This window comes from Petaurus breviceps, unplaced genomic scaffold, assembly GCF_028583685.1.
Source record: "Petaurus breviceps papuanus isolate PSGF00001 unplaced genomic scaffold, PetGlider_PUasm1.0 138, whole genome shotgun sequence".
Lineage (NCBI taxonomy): Eukaryota > Metazoa > Chordata > Mammalia > Diprotodontia > Petauridae > Petaurus > Petaurus breviceps.
Window position 1 is genome coordinate 26,304,302 of NW_027185694.1, and position 22,451 is coordinate 26,326,752.

Genomic DNA, 22,451 nt, shown 5'->3' on the forward strand with positions numbered 1-22,451 from the left:
TTTCCATCCTTCAAAGTCCAACCCAGATCAATGGGATACAGTGGAAAGAGGAGGCTTTGGAGTGAGAAGCCTTAGGTTCAAATCTTGCCTCTATGGGTAATTTACAATGTATGTGACCTTGAACAAGTCATGACCCCCATTGACCTCAGTTTCCTCAACTGTTAAATGAGGGGGGTGGACTAAATGACCTTGAAAGTCCTTTACAACTTTAAACCTCAGATCCTGAGTTCCTGCCATCCCCTAGATGCTTTACTTAACCACAGCAGCCAAGAATGAGTTCCTCCTCCTCCTCCTCCTTCTTCTTCTTCTTGTTCTTGTTCTTCTTCCTCCTCCTCCTCCTCCTCCTCTTCCTCCTTCAGAATTGTCTGGCCTTCTCAATGCTCTTCATATTAATGATTATCTATGTATGTATATATATATATATATTCACATACATGTCTACACACATACACATACACACATATACAGAGTAAATACAAATGAGAAAGTAGAAACAACCCTTAAAATAAAGTTGAGAACAATATCTGATCAAATACACATGAAAAATCTGCACAAGCGGCACAATTTTGATGGTACTCAGGGACTGATTTTCAGTATATATTTTTAAAAGAATTTTAAAAGTCATAAACAGCAGCAAAAAGAAAAAGTTTGCAAGCACACATCCACATGCCTCCTTTAGGTAGAATAGTGGATAGAGCACTGGCCTGGAGTAAAGAAGACGTAAGCTCAGATGAGGCCTCCATCACTAGTTGTGTGACCCTGGGCAGATCACTTAACTCTATGTGCCTCAGTTTCCATGTTTGTAGATGGGGATGATAATAGCATCTAATTCCTAAGGACAAAATGAAATGACATTTCTGAAGCACTTTGCAAACCTATATAAGTGCTATATAAATGCCAGCAAATTCGTTAAGCTGGGAGGTCTTTGAGAGCAGAGACTCTTTCCCCCTTTTTTGTATTCCCAGAAATTAATGCAGTGGTTGGTGTCCAGTAAGCATTACATAAATGCTTTTTCACTTGACTTATTCCTAATCCCTATAAAAATCCTTATGAAAATTATATCTATTTTATCCTTTGATGAAAACGTGAAAAGAGAACAGACTGTTTTTCGTTTTCTACAAGTGACTACATCTTTATAATATTATTGGCTGAGAGGTATAAAGAAAAGACAAGATCCTTCTGTCTTTATTGTTTTTCAATCATAAAGAAGTTTTGATTTGGTAAAGAAAATCACAGTCTTAAAGGCTCTTCTCCAACAGAGTGTTTCCCGTACATACATACATTCATACATACACATGTGAGAATATACTCCCACATATTTTTGTATAAGAAGATAATAAAAGAAGATTCTTTGATAGATTAAAAAAGAGGTAAGTTTGTTTTTGTTTTAACTTTGACTATTAATACATAAAAAGAGATATAAAGGAAGGAGATTTATGTTCATCAAATGTGTATGCCACTGTATTAAAGGGATTTCCTACCAAGTCCAAATGGAAAAAGGACTCTCTATAGATAAATTTAAAAAAATTAAAGCTCTATTATGTTCAAGATATTGTGCAAAGAACTATGTTAAATACTAGGAATACAGAGACAAGAAAATATTTCCTACCATCAAGAAATTTACATTCTAGAGGATAAAGATTACCCATGCCATTCTACTATTCTTCACCCTCTATAAAAAGTAGATGAAGTACAACTATGAAAGGGGAATGCCAATTGCCCAGATTATAGCAACAAAACAAAAGAGATAGACAGACAGACAGACAGACAAAGGGAATCTATTTAGATAAACACGTCCAGATAGAGATCTTTATATCTAGTACAGGACAAAATTCCAAATGCTATCCAGTCTATTTTCCTCCTCTTATTCAAATTTGGGCCCAGCTTATAGTGCAGTCTCAGTGTTTAAATAAAGACAAATAGGGAAGCTTTTGTATCCACTTTCCTCTATCCATCTAGTAGTAGACTTGACTTGGATGAAGATTCAACAAAGAAGACTAAGAAGGAGCAGTCAGCTAGGTAGGAGAACAAGGAGGGAACCATGTTACAAAAACCTAGAGAACAGAGGGCATCAAGGTGAAGAGGGTAATTGACACTGTCAAAGGCTGCAGAAAGGGTAAGAATGATGAAAACTGAGAAAAGGCCATTAGATTTGGCAATTAGGAGACCACCGGTAACTTTGGAAAAAACGGTTTCGGTTGAATGATGAGGTCAGAAATCAGACTTGAGAGTTAAGAAGGAAGTGAGAAAAGAGGAAGTGGAGGACCCTATTGTAGATGGCCTTCTCTTGTGTTTAAGCACAAATGGGATTAGTGACGATACAACAATTATTGGATATAGATGGACGAATGGTTTTTTGAGGTTGGTGGAACCATGGGCATGTTTGTAAGTGGTAGGGAGACAGCCAGTAGACAAGGAAAAATTAAAGATGGGTGACAGAGGGGAGATTACAGAAGAGGCAATCTTTTGTGAGAAGGAAGGATGGAATGGGATAATGTGCATGTAGATGGATTTGCCTTGGCAAGGGGAAGGGCCAATTCATCATGTATGACAGGAGGTGATGGGGGCAGAAGACACCTGGGAGATGTGAGATGAGGAAGAGTAGAGAAGGAGCTTTTAGTGAATGGCCTCAATTCTGTCAGTGAAATGCAAGGCAAAGTTCTTAGTTGAGGGGATCTGGTGGTGGGGAAGGGAGCTATGCGAGGTTCAGGGAGGGACAAAAACATTTAGATAAAACATTTCGATGAGTGGGCTAGCAAGTCATTGAGGGATGGGTAAAAGGATTGCCTTGCAAGTGTGAGGACCCAGTTGAGATTATGTAACATTAATTTGTAGTAGGTTCAGTCCTCACCATTTCGTGATTTGTTTAGTAGTACACAAGTAGGAACAAAGGTTTCTTGGATGGTAGAGTAATCCAGGGCTGAAGCTTGGCTGGGCAATATTGGATATAGGATAGAGGGAAAGGGATTCAAGAGAACAGTGTAGAGCTGAACTGGTTCACCATGAGGTCAAGATAGAGAAGGGAGAAGAATGTAGCTAGGATAGGAGTGATGGCCTTGGAAAGAACTTAATTGGGTTGAAGTTGCAAGTCAGAAGTAGAGGTGGAATGACAATGGACGGTGATAAGATAAGAGAACTTCAGACTTCATGAACAAAGAAGTAGTCCCTTTGTAGATGACAGCAAGATCAAGGGCATGACCATCACTGTATGTAGGGTAGATGAGTAGGTCATAGGAAAGGAATAAATGGAGAAATTGATTGCTGCACCTTACTTCTGCCTTTAAAACATTTCTCTTCTCTCTTTCCATTCATAGTCATAATCCTGGCTCTGGCTCTCAGCATCCCTCACCTAGACTATATAATAGTCCTTCTGACTTGTTTCCTCAAATCTTTCCCCACTCCGGTCCATTTAACTGTCAATATGATTTTTCTAATGCATAGTTCTGACCATGTCATGCCTCCCCCTCTTCCCCCCACCAACCACAAGTTACATTGGCTCCCTATTTGCTGTTCAGTCATGTCCAACTCTTCATGCTCCTGTAGACCATAGCACACCTGTGCTATCCATGATATTTGCCATTTCCTTCTCCAGTGGATTAAGGCAAACAGAGGTTAAGTGACTTGCCTAGCATCACTTGGTTAGTAAGTGACTGAGATCAAATTTGAAATCAGGCCCAGAGCTCTATCCACTGAGCCACCTAGATGTCTCTCCTTATTTGCTACAGGATCAAAAATAAACTCCACTATCTGACACTTAAATTTTTTCATAATTCTACTTTTCCAGTCTTCTTACATAGTCTTCATACAAGGACACTGGTCTACTTGTAATTTATTCAGCCTCAACACTTTATCCGTCTCCTCTCTCTGCCTTTGCATTAGCTATGCCCAATGCCTAGAATGCTCTCTCCCCTCACCTCCTTCTCTTTGTTCCCCCAGGTTTCTTCAAGACTCAGCTGAAATCCCACCTTCTGCAGCAGACCTCTTCTGAACCCCCAAACTGCTAATACCTTCCTCTTAGATCTCTTTCTGTCTATTTTGCATATATCTTGAATATACTAGTTATTTATGTGTTGTCTCCGCCATTAGAATATATATTTCTTGAGGGCAGAGACCAGGTTTTGCTTCAGTGATTGAAATCTGATAAACACTTAATAGGTGCTTGTTGACTAAGTGGCACCCATAGTGTGGCCTTATGTGAGTCTTTCCCTAGGGTTTGAGTAATTGTTCTGTTGATTGTGATAGACCTAAGAAAGTGTTAATGCAGATTAAATTTCAAAGTGTGTATATATGTATGTGTGTATAGATATATACACACATGTATGTGCATACATGGACACGTGTGTATACATACCTATATATGCACATTATATAAACACATACACTGTATATGTATATACATACATATATATATATATATATATATATATATATATATATATGAACTAGAGGCCAGTTGGCAATAGTTAATAGTACCAAATAGCCATCGCCTTTTAAGGTTTGCAAAGTGCTTTATATTCATTTTTCTATTTGAGCTTCACAATATTTCTGGATTCACCCAAGGTCACATTAGGAAGTGGTCCAAGGAGTCAAGATGGGGGCAGCTAGGCAGCTCAGAGTGCTGGACCTAGACTCAGGAATACTCATCTTCCTGAGTTCAAAGCTGGCCTCAGACACTTACTAGCTGTGTGACCCTGGCCAAGTCACTTAACTGTTTGCCTCAGTTTCCTCCTCTGTAAAGACATTAGCTGGAGAAGGAAATAGCAAACTACTGCAGTATCTTTGCCAAGAAAACCCCAAATGGGATCACAAAGAGTCATATACAATTGAAAATGACTGAACAACAAGAGTCAAGATTAGACCCCAGGTACGCCGGCTCCCCATGCAGTGAGTGTTCCCCATCCAATAATCTACTGAGTGCTTGTCTCCCATTAGAATTGTTAAATCCCTCCAGGCATTCTTTAGGAGGTAGAGCTTGGTGGGGATGGGAGGAAGCTGAGCTGAGTACTGAGTTAAGAGAACTGAAGCAGGAATGGGGAGGCCTGGTGAGAGCTCCATTTGAGGAGGTGTGTTTGTCTGTTTGTTTTTGTACAGGGTGAGGGGAGGGTGTTGTTTTGTTGGGTCCTGTTTTGTTCTTAAAATCCCTTCTGCAATTGAGTTTGTGAGAGAAGGCAATTATCTACCTGCTGAGTGGGGCTGTTAAGTCTTGCAATTATAGCTGTACCACCTGGTAGAGAAAAGAGACTCTAGAAGGTATCCAGGATGGGAGGTGGGGAGAGGGAAGTGGCAAGCATTGGACTCCAGTGTCCAAAACTTCACCTCTGTCTTTCTGCTCCCCTGATAGATTAATTGGCATATGACTCCTCCTAGACATGGGGGCGACTTCCCCTTAGACCTAATGTATCCTGCGGCCCCCTATCTGTCCTTAGATTTCAGCTCCTCTGATTGTCACTAGAAATCAATGTCAGGAAAGATGAGAGATACACCTCCAGTTTTCTAGTATGGTTTCATCCTAAGTAGTTTACTGAGCACCATTGAAGAGTATAGCACAATGTTAGGCAGTGTGGGAGAAAGAGGAGGGGAGGGGCAAGAGAGGGGAAGAAAAGAGGAGAGGAAGGAGAAAAAGAGGGGGAGAGAGGATGAGAGAGAGAGGGATAGGGTAAGGGGGAGAGGAGAGGAACACTCGTATCCCTATCTTCCATCATTCAGTCAACAAATCTCTACTGAGCATTAGGAAACACGCCATCTGATCTGTAATAGGAGGATCTGAGTTCAAATCTTACTTCTGATGTTTCCTATCCACGACCTTGGGTGAATAACTTACCTTAACTGCCACGGGCTTGAGTTGCCTCGCCTGTAAAATGATGGTGTAGGGCAAGGATAGAGTAGGCAGCCTGTGAGGTCCCTTTATGGTTCTCCTATGAGCCTAACACTCCATTTAGCTGTGGTGTGAGCAGAGAAAAGCAAAAGGCACAATCTCCACACTCAGCGACCACAGCCTCCATCTGGGAGGACACAGAGATACTCCTCCCATCACCCACATGTGATATTACAAACAAGATATGCAAAATGTATATATGCTCTTTGTTGTTCAGTCACATCTGACTCTTTGTGACCCCATTGGGGTTTTCTTGGCAAAAGTACTGGAATGATTTCTCCAGCTCATTTTATAGATGAGGAAACTGAGGAAAACAGGGTAAAGTGACTTGCCTAAGGTCACACAGCTAGGAAGTGTCGGAGGCCAGATTTGAACTCAAGAAGATAAGTTTTCCTGATTCCAAGTCCAGTGGTCTATCCACTGAGCCACTTAGCAGCCCCACATACATGATATCTCTATATCTATATCTATGCATAATATCCCTCTCTCTAACAGATTATAAATTCAGTGAGGGCCAGGATTGCCTTTTTAAATTTTGTCATCACCTGAATGTCCATCACAGTGCTCTTCACATAGTAGTTACTCAGTAAAATTTTGTTTTATTGCATTGTATTGAGGGAGGGGGACACCAAACAGAATATAATTGTGTAACTCCAATGATATATTCTGTAGAATTTCAATGGAGAGATCACAGGAGTCTGAGTGGAAAGGGAGAAGAAGGGAGAAGTGAGGAAAAAAGATTTCCTGGAAGAAGCAGATCCCAAGCTAGACCTTGAAATGTAGGTTTTGATAGGGCAAGGCTTTCCAAGCAGGTGGAAAGTGGGACGGGAGAGTAAAAAATAATAGTGATAACAGCTCACATTTATAAACCCTTTTAGGATGTGCAAAGTCTTTTCCCTATGTAAGGGAGCAGGGCGATGCGGTTCCCCACCCTCCTCTGTTGATAGAGTCACAGGATGTAGCTGCATCCAGTCCAGCTTCCCTTGTTGACTCAGAGAGCTGTTTATACTTGTTTGAAGGACTAGAGCTTATACCTATTATGTGTATGCATTAAAATTCTATGACCACAGATATCAAGAGGGGAAGGAAACCCCATTACCTTACTCTTACACATCTGCCATCTCTTTAGTCCTTCTTCTTTCCTCTCTAGGCTGCATTCCTGACTCTCCAGTCTTTTTCTACAGTACACACCCTGGATACCATCATCTCTTCTTTCCTTATCCATTCCCCTTTTCAGTTTCTTTTATTTGTTATCTTCCCCCCTTTAGAATGTAAGCTCCTTGAGGTCAGGGACAGTCTTTCTTTCTGCTTGGTTTTGTGAACACTAATAAATATTTGTTAACTTGACTTTGAGCCAGTTGGTGAAAGAGGTCATATATTATTTTCTCTATTTTAAAGAAAAGAAAACTGAATCTCAGAAAGGTTAAATGATTTGTCCAAGGACACAAATCTATTACATGGCAGATCTTAGAAATGAACCTGAGGTTTTTTTTTTTTTTAATTCAATTCAATGTGAGGAGCATTAACTGAATACCTATATGTGCCAAACACTGAGCAAGGCCCTGGGTATGTGAAAAAAAATCCCCTCAATGAGCTTCCATTCATGGGATGGGAGAGCGAGTTGGGTTGATAACAGATAGAGATGAACACAATGCTTATATGAAGTAAATGTGAACTAATTAGTGGAAGAGGACTAGGGAAAATCCTACTGGGAAGTGGTACCTGAGATATGCTTTTGAAGGACATTAAGGATGTTATGAAGGAGAAAGGATGACAAGGCCAGTCCACATTCCAGTTACACTAGAGCGGCCTTTTCTGCAATGTGCAATCCAGCTGGAGCAGAGATATGTGGGGGGAATTATACTCAATCCTCAACTTTTGGGGAGTTGGCAAAAGTCAAAGGCACAAATGCTGAAACGCTGAGCCACGGGAAACAGGGGATTAGGTTCCCACAAGAATGGAAAACTGTTGTCTTTTGCAAGAGAATGCTAAAAATACACTTTTTTTGTGTGTATAATTCTTTATAAGAGAACACTAAGGGGCAACCAGGTAGCACAGCGAGTAAGATCACCGGCTCCAGTGTCAAGACAACCTGCGGATCAAATCCGGGCTCAGACACTTAGCACCCACCCAGAAACACCTGGCTGTGTAACCTTGAGCAAGTTACTTAACCCCAATTGCTTTAAATATAAAAATAAAAAAAAATTTTAAAAGAGAACATTAATTCTGATAATATGCACTTTGCCTAACACAGTAACCATGAGATACCCCATGAAATGTGAAGGAGAGGAGAGGAAGCCCCCAGATAAGACAGGAAAGACCGAGGCTGCAGGGATGTCAGCAGAATCCAAGGTATGGAGAGACCAATATACACTGACGCTGAGTGAGGAGAGCACAACCAGGAGAGCTTTGTACACAATTACAGACACGTTGTATCTGTGATGACTGACTTCGATAGACTGGGCTCCTCTCAGCAATGCAAGGTTAGAAGACATCTCCAAAGGACTCATGATGGAAAGGGCTATCCACATGCAGAGGAAGAAATACAGAGTCTGAATGCAGATCGAAGCAAACTACTTGCTCTCTCTCTTTTGTTTTGTTTTGTTCCTTCCTTCTTCTTGTTCATTTCATGGGTTGTAATTGCTCTTTACAACCTGACTAATGTTTAATGCGAAGGTATCTGTAGAGCCTATATTGGATTGCATGCTGCCATGGGAGGGGGGAGGAGAGGCAGGGGGAGAAAATTTGAAACTCAGGGGATCAGGGGACTGAATATTGTAAACTAAAAGCAAATAAATAAACTTATTTACTAAAAAGAACCCAAGGTAGAAAAGGGAAAGAGGGACCTGCCATTTTAAATTTCCCTTTTGGTTCTATGTTTGAATTGTACCCCTATAAAAAGCACATGCCCCAGGCAGGAGGGATGGGAAAAGGGAGGCAGGATGCTCAGGAGCACAGGAGCACCAGAGGTCAGGGGGTGGAGGAGGTGATCCTTATTTCATATACCCACAAACTTAGCCTCTTTTCCAATTTTCCAATTCCCTCATTGTGTATTTGAGAGGTTACTTCAGCACTTTCTGGAGCAGATTCACAAACAGTTTAACCAATACTTTCCTCCTTTTTCAAATATAAATTTGCACACTGGGTTTCTCATTTTTTTTTCTCTCTATTACACATAGCCACAAATGTGTACAGTTGCCAATGAATAAGCAAAAATTAAGTTACTAATAAACTCATGCAAATGATTGAAAGCACCAGAGTTAAGCATGCAAATGTTGAAAACTAACTGTATTAGAAAATAATCTTTGCAGGGCCAAATTCAGGAGGCCAAGGCAGGACAGCTTAGGCTTAACATGGTTAGTAAATGGGAGCCATTGAAGGTATCTGGAGAGAGGACATGTGGCCAGGTCTGCATTTTAGGAAGATGTCTCTGGTAGCAAGCAGTATGAAGGGGAGGGGAAAGATTGGAAGGAGGGAGATCATCTAGGAGGCTCTTACCATAGTCTTGTTTAGAAATGAGAAGTTGGGCCTAAGGTAGAGTGGTAGCTTCAGAGGTAGAAAGGAAGGGTATGAAACTTAAGACAATGAATCAAGAAAGAAGGAATTGAAGAAGGAAAAAGAAAGGATTTGAGCATGGCACTGTTTCTTGTCTGGGAGCCAAGCAGAAAGCCCTTGAGAAAAAGACTTGCCCTTGAGAGTACTTACCAATTTGGTGATAAGGATAACACAGGAAAAGGGTTTCAATTTCCTGGGCTTTAGTTTAAATTTATAAAGGGATGGAGTTATATTTTTTCTGGGAATTGGGGTGCAGACAGCTTATTTAGTGAACCCCCTCCCATTATATTCACAGGGGCATCCCATCTGCACTATGGAATGCCAGGAGCTGAGGTCTCAAAGATTTAGATCTATTCATGGAGGGCAGATTCCTATAAAAAGTTTGCCATCTTGGGCCAGCCTCATTCTTCCAAGGTTAATGTTTCAAAAGGCAACCATACCTTCCCCAGGCCAACCTTTGCCTTCCCCTTCCTCTTCCAACCCCAATAGGAGGGAAAGGGGTCTAACACATCACATCCCCTCAATTGACATAAAACACTTGATAATATGTCAAGAGAAGGACTAAAAGTTTGCACATGTGCTAATTTCTTTAGTTTTTCTCCCCTTTTTTCCCTTGTCAGCAAACAAAGGTTGTTGGGGTTTTTCTTTCTCACCCCCTTTAAATGATGTTCTTTGCGAATGGCTGCAGAAGGACGTGAGCAAAACCAGGAGAACAATTCACAAAATGACCAGGATAATGTAATAGAAAAGAACCTTCAAAGACTCCAGAATTCTGACCAATGCAGTCAGTGGCCGGTCATTACTTCAAAGGATTGATTGGAAGCGTGTCTCTTGTTTCTTGGCAGAGGGGTGACAGACTGGGGGCACAGAATGTGGGCGTGCATTTTCAGCCTCTGCCAGTGGGTTGATTTGTTTTGCTTGACCACACTTATTTGTTGCAAGGGAAGGTCCCTTTTGGGAGGAAAGTTGATGGGTAGTGATAGAGAAGTAAAAAAAGAAAAGAAAAGAAAAGAGAATCAATGAAGGATTAAAAAAACAGAAGGGAGAAGAAGGGAGTTCAGAAAAGGACAGAGCAGCAGGGCAATTTTGTCACTATCCTGTTCTCTTTAGTGTACACTTAAAAAAATAACTACTTTAAAAAGTAATTTACTTTTTTTTTGCTAATGTCTCACATTTTCTTCTTCTAACTCCCTGAGAGAGACTGTGTAGGATACTGCCTGCCCAGGCTGCCTCTGTTGCTGCATAAGCACTGGTTACCCAGCAGAAATCTTATCGGCTCTTTTGGGGCGTAGGCTACACCATGCAGAGTGAAATGGGGTCTGGTGACTTGGGGTCATATGATCAGCCGAACTGAAAGATACAAAGGCAAAACCTTCTCCAGTCCCTCTAATTCTGTTCTCTTTAGGTAATGGGGGTGAGGGGAAGGGAAGCTAGTTTGGGATTGAATATGATTAATCTGAAGTGTTTGGACTATGTAGCCCTATCCCTATGGCATAGCTACATGTGCTAGATGAGACGGAGAATTAACCAAAGAACACCAACTGGAAATACCTTTTATTGTACTGATCAGCATATTCCAGGCCCATGGGATTTTTCTGCTCCGCATGTCATGGGTCATTCAGAGAATGATGGGTTGTCAGATTAGAAGGGACCTTCTAGGGGCAGCCAGGTGGCTCAGAGAGTAAGAGCACTGTCTCCAGTGTTGGGATGATCTGGGGATCAAATCCGGGCTGATACTTAGCACCACACTCAGAAATAACTGGCCGTGTAACCTTGAGCAAGTTACTTAAAAAAAAAAAAAAAAGGGACCTTCTAAGATCATCTAGTACAAACTGAGGTTTAGAGTTGGAAAAGATTTATCTAAAGCTTAGTTAGTTAGAATCAGACCTATAAGTTGTGGGGATACCCATTAATTGGGGAATGGCTGAACAAGTTGTGGTGTATGATTGCAATGGAATACTATTGTGCTATAAGAAATGAGGAGCTCAATGACCTTAGAAAAAACATGGATAGACTTGCACAAAATCATGAAGAACGAAATGAACAGAACCAGGAGAGCATTGTATATAATAACAGCAATCTTGGCCTAAGAACAACTTTTAGCAAATAAGTGATTTTAACTGTTATAAATACCCAGATTAACTACAAAGGACATATGAAGGAAGACACTACCTGCATCCAGAGGAAGAACTGATAAATAGACGTATGAATAGAATGATTTTACACACATACAGATACATATTTCTGTCTAATGGTAGACATCTCTAGGCCATGGGGGGAGGAAAGAAAAAAGATAATGAGAAAAAAATTTGCAAAATAACTTTATTATATTTTAAAAGGAATAGCAAATGGTGCAAAATAGATTTGTAGCTTCATGTGCAATAATTTTTTATTATACTGTCATAGGAATGTTTATTTTATTCCATAAACTAAAAATAAAATAAATTTAAATTTTTTTTAAATTTTAAAATAGAAACTAAAAAAAAACAGTGGCAGTATTCAAACCCTAGTGTCCTGATTCCAGGTCTAACACTCTTTTTTGCCACACCCAGTACCTCTGTTCACTTTGCAAGAGAGACCATGGTCAAGTCCATTCAAATTAACCCAGATTTGTCATCAATTACAGTATCAGGGAAAAAAGAAAAAGGAAGATTTCCTTCAGGGGGTTCACAATCTAGAACAATCTGGAAGAGGTAGAGGAGAAGCAAATCCAGGACTTCCCTCCTGGATGTCCCACGTTGGGGTGATAGAGAAGACCCAAGCCCTACCTTCAGAAAATTCTTAGTCTCAAGTCCTTGCCTTTAGAGATACCAATCCTTCTGTATATATATATATATATATATATATATATATACATACATGTAAACTTATAAATATATAAGCCACTGGTCTTTCCACAGCAACAAGCGGTAGGCCTGCACTTTAAAAACTAATAGTTACCCTTGAGGAGCTAATAATCTCAGATGATGAGTCAGAGAAGGGTCAAACCCAGGCCCTAATTTCATGGAAACCACAGTCTAAAACACTGCATTGCAATATTGCAATAATCATTGGGAGTACATGATAGTAGGGAAAATAAAGGAATAAGTCTTGTGGGGGGGGAGACAGAGAGAGACAGAGACAGATGTACATACCCAGAGAGAAAGAGAGAGAGAGAGAGAGAGAGAGAGAGAGAGAGAGAGAGAGAGAGAGAGAGAGAGAGAGAGAGAGGCACAGAGACAAGAAGACAGAGACAGAGACAGACACCCATCTACACAGAGACAGACAGAGACAGAGAAAGAGACAGAGACAGAGAGACAGAGAGAGAGGCTCAGGGACAGGAAGACAGAGACAGACAGAGACAGACACCCACCTACACAGAGACAGAGAGAGAGACAGAGACAGAGATTATAGATCAAGGCTTTGTCTTTGGTCTTGGGTAGAATAGAGATAGGGCATAGATGCCTTTAGGGTCCTCCTAGCATGGCTGGACAGCTAGAACTCCTCCCCCCAAAAAAAGCCAATGAACAATAAAAGATTTGAAAGTTTAAGAGACAGAAGGTGACCAACAGGGCCTGTCAGGATGTATTCAATAACCTTGGGAGTGGTGCAGATGATAAATAGGTTCTTAGCTCTGAGGAGGGGGTTCCCTGCCCCTTCTTGCTACAGTGGTCAAAAGGAAGTGAGACTCTGGAACCATTACTTGGTATGTCAGGCCCATGAAGACATCCACCCTGCATAGTTGTGGCCATGAACTTTAGGTGGGAGCAGGGTGACTTAGTTTACCTACATCTATGGCTACAATTAATTACCTAATTGTGCCTCTCTCACCTGATCGTGGAAGGGTAGCACCAGAAAGCATTCTGGTTCCTGATTTTATGCACTTTTAAAATGCATTTTGCTGTGGTGGAAAAAAATGCCCATGAACCATTGAAGGAGAATAGAGATTTCCTGCAAAGCTTCATTGATTTACATATGAAGCAGGCAATAGGCTTCTGAAGATGAAAAGAAAAGTAAATGGTAATTGCAGTCTACACCACCAGCCTGGCAGGGGTAGACAGCGGGCCACAGGACAGATGTCTTTGATAATTGTGTTTGGGTACAGCCTGGTGTGCTGGAAAGAACAACCTAGCAAAGGCAGTACCCTAGCTCTGTGCTTACTACCTGGGTGGTCCTCAGCAATGCCTCGAGGGTCTTGATTTTAAAGACCCTCTAGTCTAGGGCTCTTAACCTGGGATCTGTGATTTTTTAAAGTATTTTGATAACTGGAATTCCAATAGAATTCATTTTCTTTACAATGCTATGTATTTTATTTTAAACATTTAAAATCATTATTCTGAGAAGGGATCCATAGGCTTCACCAGATTACCAAAGGGGTTGAAGACACAAAATAAACCTGCTATCATCTATGGAGTCTGATGAGATAACTAAGTCCCACGGAGGCTTAAGTAATTTTATGTAAGGTTACACAGCTAGTAAGCCAGGATTCAAACCAAAGTCCTCTGACTTCCAAACCAGCACTCTTTCCATCTTACCTGAGCGAGCCTTGTCTGTGAAATGGACATAATATTCACATCAAGAGGCAGCCATTGTGTGAGGATCAGTCTTGGAGTCAGGAAGACCTGGGTTCATTCACTATGGGATCCTGAGCCAATGCTTTTACCACTCAGAATCCTAGGAAACTCTATGAGATTTTAAGTTGAAGGTTTGCATTAGTAGAAGGATCACCCATCCCAAACAATCAAACAAAAAATACATCCATGCATGCATGCATGCATACATGCTTGCATATGTATATGTGTATACCTGAGCTCAAATCCCACCTCTGACCCTACCTTGTGACATTAATCTAGTGATTTTCCCTCTCTTGGCTTTGATTTCTTTATCTGTAAAATGGTGACTTAGAGAGCAATATATAAAGAGTATGCTGGACTGGCTAGACTTTCAGGTTCCTTTAAGTTCTAAACTGATGATTCTATAATTCTTCCCACCTGGTTCTTTGTGATCCTTATTCAAAGCACAAATGTTGGGTTTTTCTCTAAAGTCTAGGGCATGACTGCACTTGCCTTATTTCCTCCTCAGGCTTATAACTATAATACCCAAACCATGTCCCCATACTGCTTGGCCAAATGGAGTTCCAGGGGGCTGACTGAATACACCTGAAAACATTTACCTTTGACAGAAGAGAGAAAACAGGGCTCTTATACCACAGAATGGGCACTAGAATGGAAAAGCAAGAATCAGACTTTAAAATTTGCAGGCCCATTGGGTTGGAAAAGGCATTGGACTCAGAATCAGGAGAATGGTTTTAAATTCTAACTGGCACTTCCTGGCTTTGTAATCTTCATCAGCACCTCAATTTCTTCATTTCTTCTCCTTCTTCATTTTTGCTTTTTGGAGGGGGGAAGATAGGGCAATTGAACTCAGGTCCTCCTGACTCCAGGGCCAGTGCTCCTCATTTCTTAAACAGGGACAGTGATACACTACTCACCTCACAGAACTGTTGGGAGAAAAATGTTTTCTAGTCCAATTGTACTTTACCCTTGAATCCCTTACTCCTGTGTACTATTGTCATTTGTCCAACATTTGCCAAACACCACCTTCTGTCTGTCTTCTCCAATCCTATTTACAACATGCTGAATGCTGATGTGAAGCACCCCACCAATGCCACTGAAGAAAGTCACATAGCAGCACCAACTCAGTCTATTACAACTTTGTCCAACCTCCACTGGGCCTTCAGAGTACTTGGCAAATGTTTTGTTTTGCCCTTACTGCCTCAACCTCACAGCCCCCAGACTGGACATTCAAAACTTTGTCTTCTTTCTTTAAGCTTCACATACCACCTCCTCACATCTTTATCTCAAGCCAGAAGCAATTTCAGACTTTAATGAGAAAAAAGAGGTCATCTATTGGAATCTCCTTCTCTCTAAATCTATATCTCAAAACTTCTTGATGTCATCCCCTATCCTTTCCTTCCTTATTCTATTTTGCTAAAAGAGGCAGTACATCTCCTTGCCAAGGTCAATTGCAGTACTGGTACTCTTGACCATCTTCTGTCATCTCCTCCAGTACCTTGAGTTATTCATCACTTGCCTTATCTCTCTAATCTTAAATTTATCTTTATCTACTAGCACTTTCCTGCTTCCTTCAGATATACCCAGGCTTCTCCTTTCCTTTAAAACAAAACAAAACAAAATTCCCTTCATTTGACCCTGTCATTCTCTCAGGTTATCTTCCTATATATCTCCCCCTTTCATAACTCTTAGAAAAAGGCACCTATTTACACTCATTGCTTCCTCTCTTTCCACTCATTTCTCAAACCCTTGTAATCTGATGCTTATTCCTATCACTCCAGTCAATCAACAAGCATTCAATAAGCCCCTATTCTGTTCCAGGTATTGGGAATATTAAGACAAAAGTAAAACCTTTCCTGCTGTCAAGGACCTTGTATGATAATAGAGACATGTTCATATATGACATCCCAAAAGTTTAGTCTTGAAGATTTAGTACATACATATGCATATATGTAGGTTGTATATACACACATGCATACACACATATACACATATGCATAAATATATGGGTGCAGGTTTGTGTGTACATGTTTACATATATGCACACATACATACATATGTACATATATACACACATGCATACATACATAAAATCAATCCAAGGCAGTTGAAAAAAGGAGAGACCTAATTACTGGAGGAAACTGGAAGAGGTTTCATGTAGAACATGGTTTCTTAGTTCATTGACCTCTTTGACAGCCTGGTGAAGCTTATGGACCCCTTCTCAGAATAATGTTTCTAAATGCACAGGATTACAAAGGAAACCAATTACGTTGAAAGACAGTTATTAAAATATTATTTAAAAACTAATTTGTAAAGAACTGATAAATGGAAGTATGTAGAGAATTATTTTACATAATATGTATCTATATGTATACACACATTTGTGTATAATGATAGCCATCTCTAGGGCTGGGGGATGGAAAAAAAGGGGAAAAATAAATTTACATGATAACTTTATTACATATTTAAAAGGAATAGCAAGTTGTACATAGTAGATTTGCAATTTCATGTTCAATCATCTTTTTTTTATTATACTATGCTATGAAATTGCTTGTAAAATTCCATAAATTAAAACTAAAATTGGGAAAAACTAAGGAAAAAACAAATTTATAGACTCCGGATTAACAACTCTTGAAAACAGAACTACTTTCTCCAATTATCAAGTGTCTAAATTGCTAACGTTTTGTAAGTCCCCATCCTTCTTGATATCTTTCCACAGCAAGTGTGGACCAGTCTCTTCTTCTGGATACTTACACTCCCTGGGTTTCTGGGATACTCCTGTTTCGAAGTTTTGTTCCTATCTGACTGGCCATTTCTCCTTTGTCTTCTTTCTTCTACTTTCATCCATGCCCCTCCCCTTAACTAGAGGTATCCTTCCCTCAAGGCTCTGTCTTGAACCCTCCACTCATCCTTGCTTTTGTTATCTTATTTCTGATAGCCTTAGTTGTTATCCTTGGAAAGACAGGGACTCTCAAATCTATATATTCCCAATCTCCCCCAGAACTCCAGAGCTGTAGTATCTGTTAGACAGATCCAAATGGCTATCCTGTGGGCATCTCAAACTAGATATATCTAAAGTAGAATTCATTATCATTGTCAAAGTTCCCCCATTCTGCTCATGTCCATCTTTCTCTTAAGGCTCTTGTGATCTTTTTAGTCACCCTGTTCTTCTCAACCTCAGAGTCATTCCTGACTTCCATTTTCTTTGATTCCCATATCCAGTCATCTGCCAAGTCTTCCCAGTTCTATCTCAGCAATATCTCTGACATCTGCCTCATCCTTTCCACCACTGGACTAGGTCAGACTTTCATCCCCTCTCCACTACATTTTTGCAATAGCTTCCTGGTTTCCAGTCTCTCCCCTTTACAATCTAACCTTCAAACAGCTGCAACAACAGTCTTCCTAAAGTCCAGGTATGATGGACTTTATTGCTTCTAAGATAAAATACAAATTTCTCCAAGACCTAGCACTGAAACACCTCCACGACCTGGCTTCAGTCTCCCTTTCCAGCCTTGCTTAACAATAACTCCCTTCATAAACCCTAAATACTGACCAATCTAGCTGACTTGCTGCTTCCTGAGTATTCCATTCTACCTCTTACTTTTATGCCTTTTCCCCAATACCAGGAATGGGCTTCCTTTTCACCTTCATCTCTGAGATCTTTACTTCATTGAAGACTTGATTCATGTGTCCCCCAATAGAAAGATTTTACTGATATTTCTCCCACCTCCTAATTAACACCTTCTCTGTCCTCAGATTATCCTGTCTTTATGTGGATAATTGACCAAGGGAGTTTTCTAATGGCCCCTACTCCTTTTTAGTTCTCTCTCTCTCTCTCCATTATAGCTATGGAAATGGGTAGGGTGGTGGACCCTTTGGGACTTTTGAGACCACATCCCTAGGGAGGATGAGGACATGCCTTCCTTCACCTCCTTTACCAAGATAAGGATATCTCTTCATTAAGTCTTAGTAACCTAAGATGAGTTGATTGGTTCCTATTATTATAGGATGGACTGTGTGGGAGGAACCATCCCTTATTGGTCTATGAAAGGGAATTGACAGATCCTTGAGACACTAAGAAAGTGACAGAATTAAGAACAGGTCTTGATCTGTGCGTGACCCTTTGCTGGGTATGCCATAGTTGGGATTCCTTTCTTATATGATCCAAACTAGATGGCTGCTGTGGATCCTTCAAACCATCAAATTCATGGGGTGGGTTCTCAAGATTAATTTTATACCTCTTGAACAAATTGAGGGTGTGGTACAAATCAGTGAGGGTGCATGAAGAATGGAAATTTTCTCAAGGAAGATTCCCAATTTTGAGGATTCTAGGGAAGCAGGCAAGATGAGGATACCAGGAAGGAGGAGGGAGCATCTCTGAAGCATAGACAGCCTGGTGCCAGAAATACAAGGCCAAGAAAACCAGATGTTCTCCTGGACTACCAAAACATACTCATCCAATTTGTGGATAATATGAAGCTGGGAGTGATAATTGATGTATTGGCTGCAAAAACTTTAATAAGATTAAATTTAATAAGGAAAAATACAAATTCTTCCTCTCCTCAGTCTCAAAACATGGTAGGTCCTATCCAGAAAACACAAAAATGAAAGCTTTCTTTCAGAAAACTGTCCAAAGTATATGCATGAGTTACCCACAGAGATAGTGAGTTCCCCATCATTGGAAGCATTCAAGCAAATTCTAAGTAACCACTTGTCTAGAAATTCTATGTGGGTTAAAATGTTGGAATCTCTAATATCCTCTTCCTTTCTGACATTTTATGATTCCATGTATATATGACAATATATCTTGTTTTCCCTTTTCCTGTTATCTATTTCCTACCTCCCCCATTATTGTTCCCTTTATTGTTAGAGTAAATTTGTAAGTATGAGAATGTTCTTTACTATCATTGTATAGGTTGACTTTGTAAAGTTGACTTTTCAAAGTCTATTTTTTCTCAGTACTAGGTCTGCAATTCACATTAATTGCCACTAAGCGGATGAGGATTCCTTGTCTTTAGGTCTGTGGTCTGAACTTCAAGGAACACAAAGCCATAGGGAAATCAAGCCTAATGCACTATCCCCACATCATTATTCTGTGTTTAAAAAGTGCAAATGAAACTTTGTCAAAAATAAACTAAAAACAATATTAAAGTAAGATTCCTAATTGATAGAAAGTTTTGAAGGGTTAAATTTTGGTACTATGTGGTACCATTCACGCTCACCTGTAGCTATTGTTGCTATATAATGGGATTCTCATTGCAGAGAATAAAGAGTCTCTGACATTTGTCTGCCTCATCTGAACTACAGAGTGAATCTAAATCAAGGTCCTGGAGCTTTTTAGTCTCAGGATCCTTTTATACTCTTAAAAGTTATTGAGGACCCCACGAAATAGGGTTTTTTAAATGTGTGTTATAACTATTGATATTTACTCTATTAAAAATTGAAATTAAAAAGAAATTTAAATGCTAATTTTAAATTTTATTTGTTAAAGATAACAACAAGCCTATTATATGTCAACATAAATAACATTTTAAAGAAAAATATTTCCCCAAAATTTAGTGAGTAGAGTGGTATTGTTTTGCATATTTTTTTACAAATCTCTTTAATGCCTGGTTTAATAGATGACAGCTGAATTCTCATATTTGCTTCTGCATTCCATCTATTGTGAAATGTATTTATATTTGAAGTATGGGAGTATTTTAAAAGGCAAATAATGTCTTAGTATTATTATGAAAATATTTTGACCTTGTGGACCTCCTGAAAGAGTCTCCAGGACCCCCAGGGGTTTTCAAATCATACTTTGAGAACCACTGATTGAGAGAATTCAAACCACAGAGTGGTAGCAATTTTTTAGATTTGTATGGCTTAGCTAATAACACAGTCTGATTACTGACTATGATAACAAGCCTAGTGTGGAAATGTAATACCAAAGTGAGTGATGCATCATCCTAGGTGGAAAAAAAGGTTCTGGGCTCACAAGCATGCAGAGGATGGATTAAACAAAGGTACAATAGTAGATGAGGAGGGAGATGAATGGAAATGACATAGGGAATCATCTCAGCTATGACAGAGAAAAGCAAATGATGGAGTTTAAAACATAATGAGGGAAGAGAGAAGTTGGTGGAAGATCATGAATTCCAAACTGAAAATTGATTGTGTTTTTATAGTTCCTTAATTATATCCCTGAAGCCAAAGACACAGCATTCATCCCATGTCCCTAAGTACAAAAAGTCCTAGATGCATAGACTGTTGGACTTGGAAGGGACCTTAAATGTCATTTATTCTGACATGCTCACTTTATAGAGAAGGCAACTGAAGCCCAGGGAAGGGCAAGGATGCTCCCAAGATCACCTAGTGAGTAGCAGAGAGTAAAGTTCTATTTAGATCAGCAGGAGCGGGGGGAATGATTGAACAAGGCAGTTGTTGGGGTTTTTTTTTTGTTTGTTGGGTTTTTTTTGTAGTGAGTGAAGACTTACTTACTGTAGTAAGTGAGTCAAAAGACCTAGATCCAAATCTTGGCCTGACTAGTTGCTAGATTGGTGACCTTGGGCAAATGACTGACCTCCCTAGGCATATTTCCTCTTTTATCAGATAAGGATAATAATATTTCCATTCCTTAATGTAGACAAGCATGTCGTAGTAGAAAAAAAGCCAGTAGAAAAAAAGCCAATCTCAAAACCAGACAGATGGGAGTTCAAGACCTGATTCTGACCCATGTTCTTTACATGATCCTTGGCAAGGTATTTAAAGTCTCAATACTCTAGGCAGCTTTCTAATAATTTTCAGTAAAAAAAAGTGCTGATCTATAGTTGTGGAGGATGTTTCCCCCTCTGGAGTTCTCTACACTGATGAAATCACAGGTCCAGTCCTTTTTATAGTCCTACCTAACTTACAAGGTGGTTGTTAGAAAAAGTGTTTTATAAAATGTACTATTATTGCTAATAGTAAAGCAAGTCACTTAACTTCTCAATGCTCCCAGGAAACCCTTTAAATTATGTTGCAGTATAGAATGGGTACCAATCTGCATAGGCAGGAGAAATGTTAGAACACACTTGTATTCCCTATTGCTGGGGGATGCTGAGGCTGGTGGATTGCTTGACCTCTGGAGTTCTGGGCTGCAGCAGGCTAAATTTGATCAGGCATTCACACTAAGCTTGGCTCACCGGCATGATAAGTTGGGGGTGGTGTGTGCAGTGGAATACCAGGCTACCTAGGGAGAAGAGATTTGATGGCCCAGATAAGAAAATAACTCAAAGCCCCTGTGCCAGTTCATAGTGAGATCTATTACCAGTTCCAAACTAAATGAGACGGAGAAACCCAGTCTTCCCCAAAAATACATAAATAAAAGAAGTTTTCTAACTAGGAATTTCCTATATCGATTAAATTGCAGTTCTGACATTCTATCACTTCCAACACACTCAGTTTTGGAAAACAATGATAAAAAATAATGAAGGTGATGTGGTACGGTGCAAAGAGTAGCAGAGCTATACCTAGCAAAGCTGGGCTTGGATTCCGAACCTAACAGTGAATTTCTGTGTGTGCTACAGCAAGCGTCTTCACCTCTCTGAAATTCAGTTTTCTCAGCTGGAAAATGGTGACACTAAATTTTATGCTCTCTTACCTCATAGAGTTGCTATGTGGGAAGTGTTTTGAAAATAGTTGATGTTTCTACTGAGCTTTAAAGTTGGTGAAATGTTTTATATAAATTGTCTCATTTGGAAACCGGTGAAGTAGGCATCATTTTGGTATCAAAGGGGAGAATTTGAACCCAGGACTGCTCTACCCACAGATCACTCTGCTATGTTGTTTCTTAAAGCAATTAAATGAGTTGTTGTGGTGAGGAAAAAGCATTAGGTTCTGCTCTCTTCCATTAAGGTGCAGGCTTGGATTCTCGCTTCCTTGGTCCCCAAAACTGAGTACTTCCCCTAGTCCCCAAGACCTATTGGAAGGCAAGGGCATTTGAGGCAGATTCAGGGGGAATGAGCAGTTGTGATTTTCCTTTCTTCAAATCCACATCCCAAGACTGAGAAAGGCAGCAGAGCCTGACATGAAGACGGAGGAACAACCAGAGCCCTCTTTCCCCATGACCAGAACAGATGGCACAAAGCTGTCCAAGGCCTACAGAGGCAGGAGGCAGAGCTAAGCCCAGCCTTCTGGGGCCTCTCCAGAGGCAGCTGAGGACACAGTGTTCTCCTGAGGCCCTGGAGAGCAGGAAGAGGAAATATGACTGTACACTTTCTCCCTGTCTTTCTGTCACTTTTTTGCTCTCTCTCCCTGTCCCTTTTTCTCTCTCTCCCTGGCCCTCTTTCTCTTCCTTCCCTTCCATTCCCCTCCCCTCCCTTATCTTCCTTCCCCCCTCCCCCTGTCCCTTTTTCTCTCTCTCCCTGGCCCTCTGTCCTCCCTTCTTCTCTCTCTTTTTTTCTTTTCCCTCTTCATCTTCCTCTTCTTTTTTTTTTCTCTTCTTTTCT